Source organism: Arvicanthis niloticus, chromosome 1 (assembly GCF_011762505.2).
Source record: "Arvicanthis niloticus isolate mArvNil1 chromosome 1, mArvNil1.pat.X, whole genome shotgun sequence".
NCBI lineage: Eukaryota > Metazoa > Chordata > Mammalia > Rodentia > Muridae > Arvicanthis > Arvicanthis niloticus.
This window is the reverse complement of record NC_047658.1, coordinates 35,106,702-35,121,830: the sequence shown is the minus strand read 5'-3', so window position 1 is coordinate 35,121,830 and position 15,129 is coordinate 35,106,702. Positions and strand designations below refer to the sequence as shown.

Genomic DNA, 15,129 nt, shown 5'->3' with positions numbered 1-15,129 from the left:
TTTGATTTTTCAATCTCATCCTTTTATTTAGTTTTATGTCTCTTGTATAATAAAGTACATTTCATGGCTATTTAGACATATAATTGCCTAGGGATGGAAAGTATTGAGAAATTTTGATATGCTAATAAGTTATTTCTATAGCTACTGTGGAGAAATGTGTATTAAAATCCTTGCTTTGTTGGATAGACAGCCAGAAGTTAGGTTGCTGCTAATTTAGATATTAATATTTTGTTCAAATTTATAATCTATCACAGAATATGACAGAATTGAAATACTACAGAGGAAGATATGAAGAATTACTGCTAGCAAGTATGGGCCATTCTGTCAGGTATTACTGCAGAAGCTACACATTATAAATTCACCTAACATGTAACAGTAATATTACATATGAATATATAACATAAAATTTGCCCCAGACATTCCCAAGCTACAGTGGGTGCTGGGGTTGGAACCTGGTCCCTTTGAAAGAACAACAAGTGCTCTTAAGCTGTTAATCTATCTTTCAGCTCTCAAGTTTTTTTCCCATGCAGAAGATTATGCCTTTTCCAAATAGATGCAGTTTATCCTGTGATATGGAAAAGACATAGAAGAAAGAAGCATACCTAATATTTATTTTGCTCACTGAATGCTCTTGATGGGAAGATTCAACACAATGTTTAGTAAGAATGGTAAACTTGGCATCTTTATTTTACTTTTCTTCTTTTGTGTTGTACTTTTTTTGCGTACGTTCGTGTGTGTGTGTGTTTCTTTGTGTGTGCATTCCTGCATGCTCATTTGTAACATGTGTTTATACATTTATGGCCATTGGAAACCATAGATAAACCGATGATGTTATTTTTCAAGAGACAACCTCCTTGTTTTTTTTCTTTTAAATTCAATTGTTTTGATTTTGTGCATATAGTTATTTTGTCCATATGTTTCTGTTTTTCTGTACAACACCTCCATTCCTGACCTACTGTGGCCAGAAGATGGCATCGGATCTCTGAGAACTGGAGTCATTGATGGTTGTGAGTTACCATGTGAATACTGGTAATGGAACCCAAGTCCTTTGGAAGAGCAGCCAGTGCTCTTAACCTAAGCCATATAAGTAGATAGAGTCACCTTGGCTTTGTTGTTATTGTTGTTTTTTGTTTTTGTTGTTTGACACAGAGTTTCTCACAGGAACAGGAGTTTCACCGAATTTACAGACTGCCTGGCCAGGGAGCTCCAGGGACATCGCTGTCTTGACTTTCCAATGTTGTGAGTTATAAGCACATACCTCTGTGCTTCCCCGATTTTTGTTTTTGGTTTGGTATTATTTTTTTGAGATAATTTCTCTGTGTATCCTTGGCTGTCCTAGGATACTACACTGGCTCTGTAGACCAGGCTTATCTCAATCTTCTTGATCTGCTTGCTTGTCCCCCAAGTGCTAGGACTGAAGATATGTACCACCATTGCCCCATGGTTGTGATGAAGCAATATGAATCTGATTGAAGAATGGATTCCTTGGATAAGGTACCTAGAATCTTTTCTCATATCTCACATAAGAGATGAAAACTAAAGATGGAAGTAGTCATTACATATAAAGCAAAAAAAAACCATACAGTACACAAAAATATCTTATTTTATAGACAATGATGGAATTAAATGTTTTGTTTTACACAGTAACCAACCTCTTCTAAATGCCTACTTAGAGCAGTCTCCTGGAATCATTGTAAGTACAAGCAAAGTTTTATCCAGCATTCCAAACACTGTCTTAGGCAACCTACCCAAGATTCAGTGGCCTCTCTCCTTTCTTCTTCCCCTCAAAAGTTGTATTTACAATCAGTGCTTTGAATGGTGGTTTGTACTTCACTTCTCCTAATATATAGTTTCAGAAATTGTCTTACAGATGATCTAAAAACATCTGGACTCGAGAGAGAGGGGTCTGAGAGTAGGAGCACACAATGCCCTTAGTCAAGTGGCTCTGTCACTCATGTGCATGTATCACCATTACAGATGATTTTAAATAATTATTAATATAAACCTGAAGGATCCCATAGTCATGCTTTGGAATACGTGACTTTTAGTCATTAGAAGTTATGTGTGTATGCCACCTTTCTGTTGATTCATCAGACAGAATGATCAGTCATCAGTTTGGACTAAATGGGACTTTTTTTCATTTCTAGGCTCTCCTCCATTTCCTATCTGTGCCAAACAGACCTCACTTTGTGCCTCTTCAAGAAAACACAGCCAGAAAAATGTATGTCCTGATCTAATTTAAGAATTTTTCCTCACCAAAGGTCTATGCCTTTTAAGCTTGCATTAAACGGTCTTTATATAGAGAAATAGGCTGTTCTCAGTCTTGCCCAGGCAGGTCTCCAACTCTTAACCTCATGTAATCATTCATACTTAGTTTCCATTGAGCTGTGAACACAGGCACACCTCTAAGCCTAGCATATTTTCCTTTGCTATGTTTATTTTTTTTAGTTAATATTTGGGGTGGCTTTTGATAGAAATGTAGTTGAACATTTATTTTTTTGTAAATCCATTGCAGTATTGTCAAAATATTTTCATATTTCAAATGAGTTTGGTAGGTTTCATATGGCTTTTATATCCATAAGGATATGTCATTTTTATAAAGGTAGATTATGATTTATTTATTCTTGACCAATAGACTTTGGTAAATCATGTTATTTTCTCACTAAATACAACTCACAGTATGCTTGGAACAAATTTTCAATAGAAATTTGGAGGGAGTGCACATCTGGTTATTTTTAATCTGAAAATTGAGCCTTTTAAGACAAAAACGATGTGTATGACGTTCTTCTCTCCCTACTTTGCTGAGTGATTTGGATTTGTGATAGATTTCCTCTGCCTTTGTGAGATAACCACTTAATTTTTATCATACCATTTGTGTGTAGTGTAACATATTAACTAATTTTTAAATCTGAAATGAATATTTATTGTGAGGTATTTACCAGAAAAGACTGTTTAGACATGGGTTTAAGCCAAAAGAAAATCTTTATTAACTGGCCAGCAAATACACTGCATGTTCAGGATCCCTGTGCAGCACTGACACTTTTTCAGGATGAGCTCTGAAGAAGAACAGTCTTGTTTTGGGTTGAGATACTTCACTTATGAAGAACAGTTAGCCAGAAGCAGAACTATAGAAGACAAAACAGAAAGGTCAGTATATTTGGTGAGTTTCTCAGAACAATTATTTTGATGGGTTAGGATTAGATCTTTTTTTGTAGTTTTGGGAGGTGGCAGCATTTACGTGCTGAATTTTACACTCTAAATAGTACTTCCACCATAGAAGTGTGCTAAAGTCTCAAGGCTTTCTAAAGTCTGGGACCCTATTACATTTGTGACTCACATTCATTCTGTTCCCATGTATACTTTTGTTCCTCTTTGTTGTCTTTTTTTTCAAAAGTATTTTTGAAGGAATTTTCTTCTGTATTTTTAATTTTAATTGAAAATAGATTTACCTGAAGACTAAGCTATACCAGTCTTGGACATATATCCAAAAGACACTCCATCATGCCACAAAGGTACATGCTTCACTATGTTTATAGCTGTCTTATTGGTGATTGCCAGAAGCTGGAATCAACCCAGATGTCTCACAACAGAAGAATGGATACAGAAAAGGTGGTTGATTTACACCATGGAATACTATTTAGCTATTAAGAGTGAGGACATCATGAGTTTTACAGGCTTGGGAGGCAGGGAGGGAGGGAGGGATCTGTGTCGAAGAGGGGAATGGAGAGGGATGGCGAGGGGGAAAGGAGAACATGATTGGGTATTGGGGGAGTAGAAGAGAAGCCCTGAGGACCAACAGAATGAATGGAAATATGCAACCTCAGGGTGTGGGAGGTGGGAGCCTCTAGAATGTACCAGAGACCCAGTTGGTGAGAGACTCTCAGGACTCAAAGGGAGGGAGGGACCTTAGATGAAATGCCCAACAGTCAGGAGAGGGAACTTGTAGAGTCCACCTCCAGTAGAAAGACAGGGCATCAAGTAGAGGGAAGGAGTTGCCATCCCACAGTCAAAAACTCTGACCAAGTATTGTTCCTTTATAAACCAACTGCAGGGACAAAAATAAAGAAGAGACTGGGAAAGGAGGTCCAGTGACCAGCCCAAATTGGGATCCATCTCAAGGAGGAGGCACCAAGGCCTGACAGTATTACTGATGCTATCCTGTGCATACAGACAGGAGCCTAAGCATGGCTGTCCTCTGAGAGGCCCCAAAACCAGCTGACTGAGACAGACACAGATACACCAAACCAAGGTACTGAAGACGGGGACTCCTGTGGTTGAATTAGGAAAGGCTAGAAGAAGCTGAGGAGGAGTGCTACCCCTTAGGAAGACTAGCAATCTCAACTAACCTGGACCCCTGAGATTTTTCAGATATGGAGCTACTAACCAGCAACATATAGAACTGGACTGAGGACCCTGACATATATACAGCAGAAAACTACCTGGTCTGGCCTCAGTGAGAGAATACTTGCCTAACCCTCAAGAGAGTTGAGGCTCCAGGGAGTGGAGAAGCCTGATGGTGGTGGAGTGATGACATCCTCTTGGAGATGGGGTGGGAGGAGGAGTGGGCTAAGAAAATGTAGGAGGATAGACCAGAAGGCGGGTAATGACTGGAAAAAAATAGAAGTAGGATACACACACACACACACACACACACACACACACACACACACGTTTATTTTTTGATTGCATGCAGGTTTGTCTTTGTATACCTGTCAGTTGCCTTTGGTGGCCAGAAGATGGAGTAAGAGTCCCTGGAACTGGAATTACAGACATTTGTGAGTTGCCATGTTGGTTCAGGAAATTGAATCTGGGTTCTCTGGAAGAACTGACAGTGCTTTTTACTACTGAGCCATACCTCCAATCCCTCTTCTGAATTCTGTTTTCCATTCTTCTCTAATCCCAACCAGAGTTTTCTATTCCTCCTCTCCTCAGAGTCAGTCTTTTCCTCCTGTCCTCTCCCCCAAGACCGTCCCTGTATTTATAAGTTATATTTGTCTTTAATGCGCTGTCTTGTTTGTGAGGATTTGTTATTAGGTTATACTGTCATTGCTAAAAGACTTGTAAACATTATATCTGTGTTCTGTTTTCCAAAAATTTATAAAGGGAAGTTAATATGTTTTCAAAAAATATTGTCTATATTAAAATATGAACATTCTCTATGCTTGTTTAGTTAGTTCAGTGTTAGCTGTCAACATGACAGGATCTGAAATCAACTTGGAAGCAAGCCCTTGGGACATTATCTGTGAGGGGTCACCTTGGTTGTTTAAAGAACCATTTTAAGTGTAGCTAGGAACATACCCTAGATTGTATAAAATGATGGAGGCAGGATGAGTACTAGCATGGACTAGAATGAACTCTCTGTTCATTACTCTCTGCTTTTTATATTGAGAATATATTCTGATCACTACTTTCCCTCTCCTAATATATACCTAATCTTCCCTACACCTCAACCCACTCACTCAACACCATAATTTCTTTCTCTCTTTCTTTAGAAAACAAGCGGACAAGCTCTCTGCTTCTTAGGTATGGATATAACATGATCAGTTCCCTTATACAACCTGCCACTGTGACTTCCCCAATGATGGAATGCAACTTGAAACTACAAGTTAAAATAAATGTTTCTGCATTTTTCCTAGAGATCACTTCAATTCAACATGGAATTAACCCCACAAACCATCTTAGGAGCCTGAGGGGGACCTGATCATCTGAGCCTTCAGGAAGACATCCCTCATGGATCTAAATTTGAATTTCTAAACAAAAAAACCAGGTCATTGGTAGATAAGTTAAAATTTCAAAATCAGGTATTCCTATTTAGTGTACTCACCCTCTAAATAAATGGACGGGAGGTTGTGAGTTTGTGTGAGAATATGGGGCCCATAAGAAGAGTTGGGAAGCAGAGGGAGGGGTAGACATTATGTAAATACATTACCCTATATGAAATTAGAAATAAATGAAATGTGTCACAAAATTTCAGGACACCGCTTACACAGACTGCACTGTGCATTGTCCTGTAACTTGATATTTTGACCTTTTCTGCTCAATTGGTGTTTTAAAAGGTATACCACAAATTTACTTTTTTACTTGGCTGTGTGCCCCTTAGATTTCTGCAGTCTGTCTCAAGACTATTAGATTTGTGCTTTTCTAATACTAAAAGCATTGATATATATAGATTTATTTTCTTTTTGTATCTTTTTATAAAAAACTATACTGGAGACATGTCTTTTCAGGGAATTATTTATGCCAGAAAGACACTCCTCTTTTAATGTTACAGTGAAAAAGTTTTAATATATTCATAGTATTAGTTTCTTACCTGTGTGATTTATTTTTCTCTTTTTAATTGAATATTTTTATTTATATTTCAGATGTTATCCCCTTTTCTCATTTCCCCTCACCCCAGAAGTTTCCTATCCCATCCTTTTTCCTCCTGCTTCTATGATGGTGTGCCCCCACCTATCTATCCACTCCCACTTCCCCACCCTCAAATTCCCCAACACTATGACATCCAGCCTTCATAGGACCAAGGATCTCCTCTCGCACCGATGCCCTGATGTCCACTACATATACAGCTGGAGCCATGGGTCCTTCCCTATGTGCTTCCAAACTGACACCCTGGGAGCTCTGCTTGGTTGGTATTGTCACTCTCCCCATGGGACTGCAAGCCCATTCAGCTCCTTCAGTCTTCTCTCTAGCTCCTCCATTGGGGACCTCTTGATCAGTTTAATGGTTAGCTGTGAGCATCCTCCTCTGTATATGTCAGGCTCTGGTAGAGCCTCTCAGGAGACAGATAGATCAGGCTCCTGTCAGCATGCACTTCCTGGCATCCACAATAGCATCTGCATTTGGTGACTGCACATGGGATGGATCCCCAGGTGAGGCAGTCTCTAGAAGGCTCCTCCTTCAGTCTCTGCTCCACACTTTGTCTCCATATTTGCTCCCATGAGTATTTTGTTACTCCTTTGAAGAATGACCGAAGCACCCACACTTTGGTCTCCTTCTTGAGCTTCATGTGGTCTGTGAATTGTATTTTGGGCATTGTGAGAATGTGTTATTTCATCCACTGTGATGTCACTTTACTTATTTACACCCTGCTCAGGATTATCTGTTATTGTTCATGTTGTTTTATTTTTCTTTGTCTATCATTTTGTGGTGAATGCTACTTTAGGTATTCTTACTTACTTGTACTTATAATGCACTGTATTGCCAATGAAGAAAACTGAAAGCATAGGAAGTATATAAAGAGACAAAGATACTAAGTATAACCTACTGCCTTAGTGATGGGTGTATGCTAATTCCACCTATGTTCTGGATTTTCTACCCATGCTTTCTCCAATTGGTAAACATTGTTACACCCAAATTAAGCTCTGCATTTGGTTCATTGCAGCCTTTAGAACCTTTAGAGTCAAATTTCAAGTGTTTAGCATGACTTGCAATATATGTTTTTCCAACATTTACTGTAATATATTCTGATCACTATATTATTTGAGGGAGTTTCTCCTCCCCCAAATTATTCACATCTTCTTTACTAATCCACTTATCTATCTTTGTACCACCCCCTTGTGGAAACACACATTAACACTGACACACACACACACACACACACTAACACACACAAACACACACACTAACACAGAGAGAGAGGGAAAAGAGAAAGAGAGAGTAAATAAAATACATAAAACAGTAGTGGTGCACACCTTTAATTCCAGTACTCTGGATATAGAGGCAGGCAGATACTATGAGTTCCAGTTCAGCCTGCAGTGTGATTTTCAGGAGAGCAAAGGTACACTGAGAAACTCTGTCTTGAAAAAAAAATACAAAAAAATCATAAAACACAAAATTAGAAGCCATAATATACACACGAAAAGAGCAGTAACATAACAAAATGATGAAATAAAGCAATATGAGACAAAAGTCTCCAAAGTACCATTGAGTTCATTTTGTGTTGTGCACATACTTCTGAGCATGAGGTCAACATTGAAATGTGATCAGTATATCCACTGGAAAATCTTTTTTCACTTTTATATGTAGTTGCCAATTGTCAATAGCATTTTGGTTATTGATGGAGCCTTTCCATGTGTTTACTTCTCCCTCACAGTGATCTTACTTAGCTTGAACCTGTGCAGCTGGCCATGCTACTACATTTTCTGTGAGTTTGTATGTGTATCACTACTACTGTGTCTGAAAGATAGCATTTCCATGAGTGTTATCAACCACCTTTGGTTTTTATACTCTTTCTGCCTTCTCTTCCTCCTAGCAGAAAGCCCTGAAAGACATATCATTTAGGACTGAGTGTCCCAAGACTCTCATTCTCTGCACATTGTCCAGGTATGAGTCTATGTTTTCAATACATACACATATACATACAAACATATGGACAGTGTATATACTTCTATACACACATACAGGAAATGCAGTATAGATACACATAGTACACTATATACAATGTTTTATATTATATACATTATATAATATATACTATTATATGCTATATATATAATGTATTTGTGTGTGTTTGTATTATAATACACTTTCTAATTAAGTTATATTTGATAAAATGGCAGATGATCTACCAACACAGAGATCTTTTTATTTCTTTTTCCTGATCCTACCCTCCTTTCCCCCTCCCCCTTATCCCTTTCTTCCAAGTCCCTCCCACCCTGTACCACCTGTGAGTATTTTGTTGCTTCTTCTAAGAAGGAATGAAACATCCACACTTTAATATTCCCCTTCCTCTTGAGCTTCATATGGTCTGTGAATTGTATTGTGCATGGGTATTCTAAGCTTTTCGCCTAATATCGACCTATTATTGAGTACATAACATGTGTGTTCTTTTGTGTATGTGTTTGTGTTAGAGAGAATAAACTTTTTATGAGATATTTGGGAAAGATTTCACAAAGATATTTCCATATTTATGGATGTGATTATTGTTACTTTATTTTTAAAATTTTTACATTCTGGGTGATTTAATACCTGTATATATTATACAGATAGTTAAGCTTATGGAATTTTATTTTCATAACTAATATTTGAGTGTTTTTCTTCAAATCATGATTTTTCTCTGTTTACTTGGAGAGGGTCATACAATTGTTACCCAGTTTTGTATTAATGTTTTTCTTTACAGTAAGTCTTTATGCATTGACAATCAAATCTACATATTTGGGCCATATTTTCCTTTTCATGGCATATAATCACATTTTATATTTGCAAATTTGTGTTGTATTATCATATATATATACATATATGATTTTTATTTAATTGTTTTCATATCATATATTTTGATCATATTATTTTGCCTCCTCCAACTTCTTCTAATTCCTTCCTGCTTCCCTCCTCATCAAACTTTGTGTTTTTTCTCTATCTCCCAATGCCTCCAAAACAAAACAAAAAAGAAAATCAAACAAAACAATGATAAACCCATCAATAATACAAACCAATACTAAAGACAAATAAAACTAAAACAACAAAACAAAAAATGAAACAAAAAACCCCCTCCCCAACCCAAAAGAGTATATGTGTTACCATTTTGTGTTTCCTAATTACTTTCTTACATGCAGTTTGTCCTTGCATTTGTTGAGATATCTAGTGACATAATTTGGAAAAAAAAGACTTTCTCTTTGCCAATAGGCATCAGTTGTACATAGCTTCTGATTAGGGTGAGGACTTCATTTCCATTTCTGTTTACTGCTGAGATTTTGTTCAGTTTGAACTATGATGTCTTGTGTATGCTGTAATAGTCTCTGTGAGTACAGATGTTTATAGGCCCTGTTGTATATGGAAGAGTCTGTTTCTTGGAGTTATCTATCACTTCTTGCTCTTAAAGTCTTTCTAATTTCCCTTCTCCATAGATCCACGAGATTTGAAGGCAAAGGTGTGATGAAGGAATCTTATTCAGGACAAGTGCTCCAAAGTCTCTCACTGTCTGTACATTACCCAGTTGTTCTCTGGGTTAGTTCCCATTTACTACAAGAAGAAGCTTCTCTGATGAGAGTTAAGTGATTCACTGATCCATGGATTTGACAATATGCCATTAGCAGCCATTTTATTGCAATGTGCCATTTGCAGATTGATTGTGTTTTTTTACTAGGCCCATGACATATGTATCCTTGTGTTCTTGAGCACATTAACAGTATCTGGTATGAGTCTTGATTGTCATGTATTGGGCCATAAATCCGATCAAAATAGGTTATTACTTCAATAAAATTTGTGCCACAATTACAGCAGTATATTCTGTAGGCATGTCACTATTGCAGGTTCCAGCATTTGTAGCTGAGTGCTAATGATTATTTATGTTTTCCTCCAGTAGCATGCAGAGTACCTTCCAACTCCATGAACATCAGAGGTGAAGCTTCTAGCTGGGCATTGGCTCAATTTCTCCATGTTTCATGACATAAGTAAGTGACATCTTTCTTTAGCATCAGGACTTTACCTTCAGGTTGTAGAGAGTAACTAAGAGCCTTGTCAATATCTTGTTTGGGGTTGTCTATGGGATGTTATCAACTAAAGTTCAACAAAATAAACAATTCCTAACACTGGAGAGATTATTTTGTGACCTAATAAATCCAGTTAGGGTATTGCCTCCTCTATTCTATGGTAACTATCTTTAAATATATAGGAAGTGTATAATTTTTTTAGACATTCATGCATAAGTATTGTATTTAGATAATTTCCACTCCCCCCTTATACCACTGGCTCTTCACCTGTATGTCACATTATTTCTCAACTCATGAACTTTTCTTTTAATTATTATCATTGAATACTTATTTTTATTTATTTCTAACTGGCAACTGTTGAGTCCATTAGTTGGTACTCAAATGTATATGTGTTTAGGGGCTAACTTGTAATATTTGGTCATGTCTTTATGGCATCCCATTGGCCAACAACTCAACAACAAAAAATAAACCATTCCTGACAAAGTTTTTTCATTCATTAATTTATTTATGCACTTTATATCCTGATCACAGCCCCCTTTTTCCTCTCCTCCCAGTCCCACTCTTACAAATACCTTCTGATATTATTTCTTCCCTTCTCAGATAAAAGGATCCCCACATTGGGTACTTCCCAATCCTGAAACATCTAGTCACAGCAGGACTAAGTGTATCCTATCCCATTGAGGCCCAATCAGGCAGTCCAGTTAGGAAAAGGGGATCTAATGGCAGGCATCAGAGTCAGAGATAGCCCCTGATCTTATTTTTAGGGGAGCCACATGAAGACCAAGCTGCACATATGGTACAAAGCTGTTGGGGGTCTAGTTGCAGCCCTTGCATACACTTTGGTTGTTGGTTCATTCTCAGTGAGGGCCCATGGGTTCAGGTTAATTGACTGTGCAGGTTGTCTTGTGGTGCCCTTGACCTCTGTGGCATGCACAATTATTTGATAGCTTAAAATAGCTACTTGGAATATTGTCTTGGGGGCAGTGAGCACAGTTAGAACATACTCTCCAGAGGCAGCTTCATTGAGACAGCTCATCTTAATGGATGGTTCAAAGGCTATTCAAATATTTTGCATGTTGAGTAGGAACAATAGAGTAAAGGTACATCATTGGTAGGGGCCAGGTGCTGGGGATGCCTCAGCATAAGGAGTAATTCCAAATATTTGTTGGACATGACCTTATAAGGGAAAAGAAAGTTTAACGTGGCTACATGAGCTACATGAATTCCTCTGGTGGAACAAAAGTGAGGGCATAGGGCTACATGCACCAGGACATGCAGGACCAGGGCAGGGTTGGGGAGCAATCTTACTACTGCCAATCTCAGGATAAGATTTCCAGGGTTTGGACATGCCTCAACCCCACTCTTCTTCCAGGCTTGCTCTCTATGGCCCTACCTCTCCTTGTTCTCATGGCACAGAATTATGATTCTTGTGTAATATTTGGTGTGTTATTTATCATTTTATGTTAAAATACATAGAGGTAGTATATTCAGCAATGTTCTTGCTTTTTAGATATAAACAACTAAGTTTTACTTCTAGGCAAAGCCTGGCATAATTGTATAGGCAAGGACTCCTAAGACATAAGGGGATGTCATAGTCTGGTATCTGAATTTTGTCAGCCACCCAGCCTATACTATTTGGTAATTTCCAGCCTGTTGAGAAACACTGTCTCAAATGAGCCAGAGGTAGCAGATATCTGCATGATACCAGTAGTTGATGAGTGTAACAGAAAAGCTGAACAAATGAATGTTCAACAGCTAAGAATACATGCATAAGACTTAGAACAAATCAAGCCAGCCAGATGCTGCCTTGGCTGCAGGAAAGACTCATGAAGTCCCATCCCTGCATAGCTATTGGAATTTGATTGCCTTTTGGGAGGTGGGAGAGTCAGATTGCTTTAGGACTGTTTTCCCTGAGAGTTTACTCATCCTTGAGTGGATTGTTCTACATTCATGCATATATACACAGTAGCAAATGGACTCAGTTTGTATAAAGAATGGAGAGACTACATGAAGATATCATAGAAATAATCATAGGGTTAGTAGAGGAATTTTTGATTAGGAAATGGTGGGTCTATTTTTTTCAAATATAATATTTACATATTAATATTATATCAAATATTTTGAGAGGATTGATTATCAAGTGATAAAAACAGAGTATAGGGCCAGAAGTGATGGTTAAGTGAGGCACTGTAGAGACAAATCAGCAATGCAATGCAACAATGGAATATATTTTACTTACAGACTTCAGGGGTAGGAACGGCATGGCTCACTGGAAAACAGACTGAAGAACTAATAGCAACTCAAGGTAGAGGCCAGAATATGATGAAATATAGGTTAATGTAGGAATAATAATAATACAAGTAGAGATAGAGGAAGAGTAAAAGAGAATGGGATCACACCCTTTAATGGTGTGTATAGCTTTACTCAAAGGCTTGTATTTTATCCTGGCTTTGGGCAAGTAAGCAGAATGTTTCTGTTAACTAATAGGTGAATAGACAAGCATCGGAAATGCTCATTCTTTCCCCATGATCTTTCCTCATATCACCTAGGTTAGTGCATTTTTTGTTGTGAATCTGTTTTCTGTGAACTGAAGCATTCCTTCTTGAGAGAATATTTCCTGAACTAGAATCATTGCATTCTTTTATACTGTAAAGGAAGATCATGAACTTAGTAGTTTGAAAAGGCTTCTAAAACTTACCTTATTTCTGTAAATGGTAAATAATTGTTATGGTAAAAAGACCTGCTCAGTTGAAATGCTTGTAGTGATGAGAGGGAAATCCCAACTTTGTAGCTTTTCCATGTTATTACCATTGCTGGTTTGATATATTTGGTGATGCAGGTACCTAGTTTACATATATAATCCCAATAATTTTTCCTGTGATATCTACTTGTTCCAAAACTTTTAAGAAATACTTTATCTACAATGAGTTTTGTTTCTGACACAAGTTATGTGATAATGAGTAAATGATATTTTTGTCATCTAATTATCTCAAGTAAATTTTATATTTCTATGAATGTTTGTGTGTATATGTATACCTGTGTGTATTTGTGTGTTTGGTGTCACATTATCATAAATTTATAAACAAGGTTAGTGCCTTGTTCATTCATCATCAGAGAGGCTTTCTTCAGTAGCAGATGGGAGAGGGTGCAAATACTCACAGTCAGGCGTTATATGGAAAGTATTTTAAACTAGAAGTTTTTATAGGGTCCTTCCTTTGGACATTTTAGAACCTCACAGAAAAGGGGGAGTAATAATTGTAGGTGTGATAGGGATTAGGGGATACTAGGAGAACATGCCCACTGAATCAACTAAGTCAGCTTCTTATGGGCTTATAGAGACTGAAATGGCAAGCACGGGGCCTTCCGTGTTCTGCATCAGACCCTCTGTGTATATGTTATGACAGTTAGCTTTGGTGTTTTTGTGGGGCTACTAACAGTGGGAGCAGATGTGTCTCTGACTCTCTTGGCTGCTGTTAGGACTCTTTCCCTGAAATTGAATTGCTTTGCCCAGCCTTGAAATGAGGACTTTTTACCTTGTCTTAATATATGCTTTGCCATGCTTTTTTTGTAGTTTCTTGGAGACCTGCTTTTTTCTAAAGGGAAGAAAAAGGACAGTGGATCTGGGGTAGAAGTAGTTGAGGGGAAGCTGGTAAGAATAGAGGGAGGGGAATCTGGGGGAAGAATGTATTGTTTGAAAGAAGTATCTATTTCCAATAATAAATAAAGAAACAAGGAAGTATTAGTGAAATGTTCTGATTTTATTCTTATTTTCAAAATTATTTCATTAATACTGAATTTATTGTGCTGCGCAAATTTTAGAATGATTTTTATAATTAGGACTACACACACACACACACACACACACAAACACACATGGATGGTCATTGTAACCAATTTCTATACTTGAGAATACTGCATTTATAATAATGATAAAACTCCTTATTTATGAATTTGGAACTTTCTAAACCTTATAAAGATCTTAATAATAATATGTCAATGATAATCATTTTCTGTTTAGTTGTATATTGGTAGAGATCGGTGAACCCTACAGAAGAGGGGGAAGAAGAATCGTATGGGACAGAGCAGCTAAGGACATTACAAGAACATGGACCACTGAATCAGCTAAGCAAGAATCATGGAGGGCTCACAGAGACATAAGTGACAATCACAGAAACTGTGTAGGCCTTAGCTAGGTCCTCTACATATATGTTATGGTTGTGTAGCTTGGTGGTCTTGTAGGACTGCTAACACTGGGGGTGGGTGTTGATTCTGACTCTTTTGCCTGTACTTGAGACACTTTCCTCCTATTCAGTGGCCTCATGCAGCTTTGATATGAGGGATTGTTCCTAGTCTTAATGCAACTTGATATGCCATGCTTGGTTAATATCCTTGGGAAGCCTGACCTTTTTTAAGAGACACAGAGGAGGAGAGGATCTGAGGAAGAGCAGAGGTGGGGTGGTTGGGTGTAGTGGAGGTAGGAAAATTGCAGTCAAGATGTAATGTATGAGAGGAAATAAATAATAAAGGGTACATATTTTACAGTACCTAACTACTTATTCTTAATTTTTTTTTTTTATGATGCACGGTCTCACCATGCTGCTCAAGCTGATCTTAGACTTGGAGAAGGTGCTTCTTGTTCATCTCCTGAGGAGGTTTTATTAAAGAGAGAGACCTCACATGTAGCTGGTGGTATTGTATATTG

The 15,129-nt window shown here is 37.7% G+C and overlaps 2 long non-coding RNA genes across 5 annotated transcripts; both read left to right on the top strand.

The window, feature by feature from the left end:
• Nucleotides 1–252: 252 nt before the first annotated feature.
• Nucleotides 253–4,775, top strand: LOC143443075 (uncharacterized). 2 transcript variants are annotated; one of them, XR_013111790.1, is made up of 11 exons: nt 253–328; nt 554–668; nt 966–1,007; nt 1,150–1,239; nt 1,340–1,494; nt 1,645–1,693; nt 2,148–2,221; nt 3,049–3,147; nt 3,444–3,609; nt 4,052–4,249; nt 4,694–4,775. It is a non-coding gene; the product is annotated as an uncharacterized LOC143443075 (long non-coding RNA). The 2 variants fall into 2 exon arrangements; XR_013111803.1 differs by having other exon boundaries at nt 966–1,239; nt 3,444–3,512.
• A 1,590-nt stretch (nt 4,776–6,365) lies between these two features.
• Nucleotides 6,366–11,400, top strand: LOC143442537 (uncharacterized). Of its 3 annotated transcripts, none has more exons than XR_013110790.1 (5): nt 6,366–6,869; nt 8,093–8,143; nt 8,255–8,322; nt 9,843–9,984; nt 10,298–11,400. It is a non-coding gene; the product is annotated as an uncharacterized LOC143442537 (long non-coding RNA). The 3 variants fall into 3 exon arrangements; XR_013110788.1 differs by having other exon boundaries at nt 8,252–8,322; nt 10,301–11,400; XR_013110785.1 differs by having other exon boundaries at nt 8,252–8,322.
• Nucleotides 11,401–15,129: the final 3,729 nt, after the last annotated feature.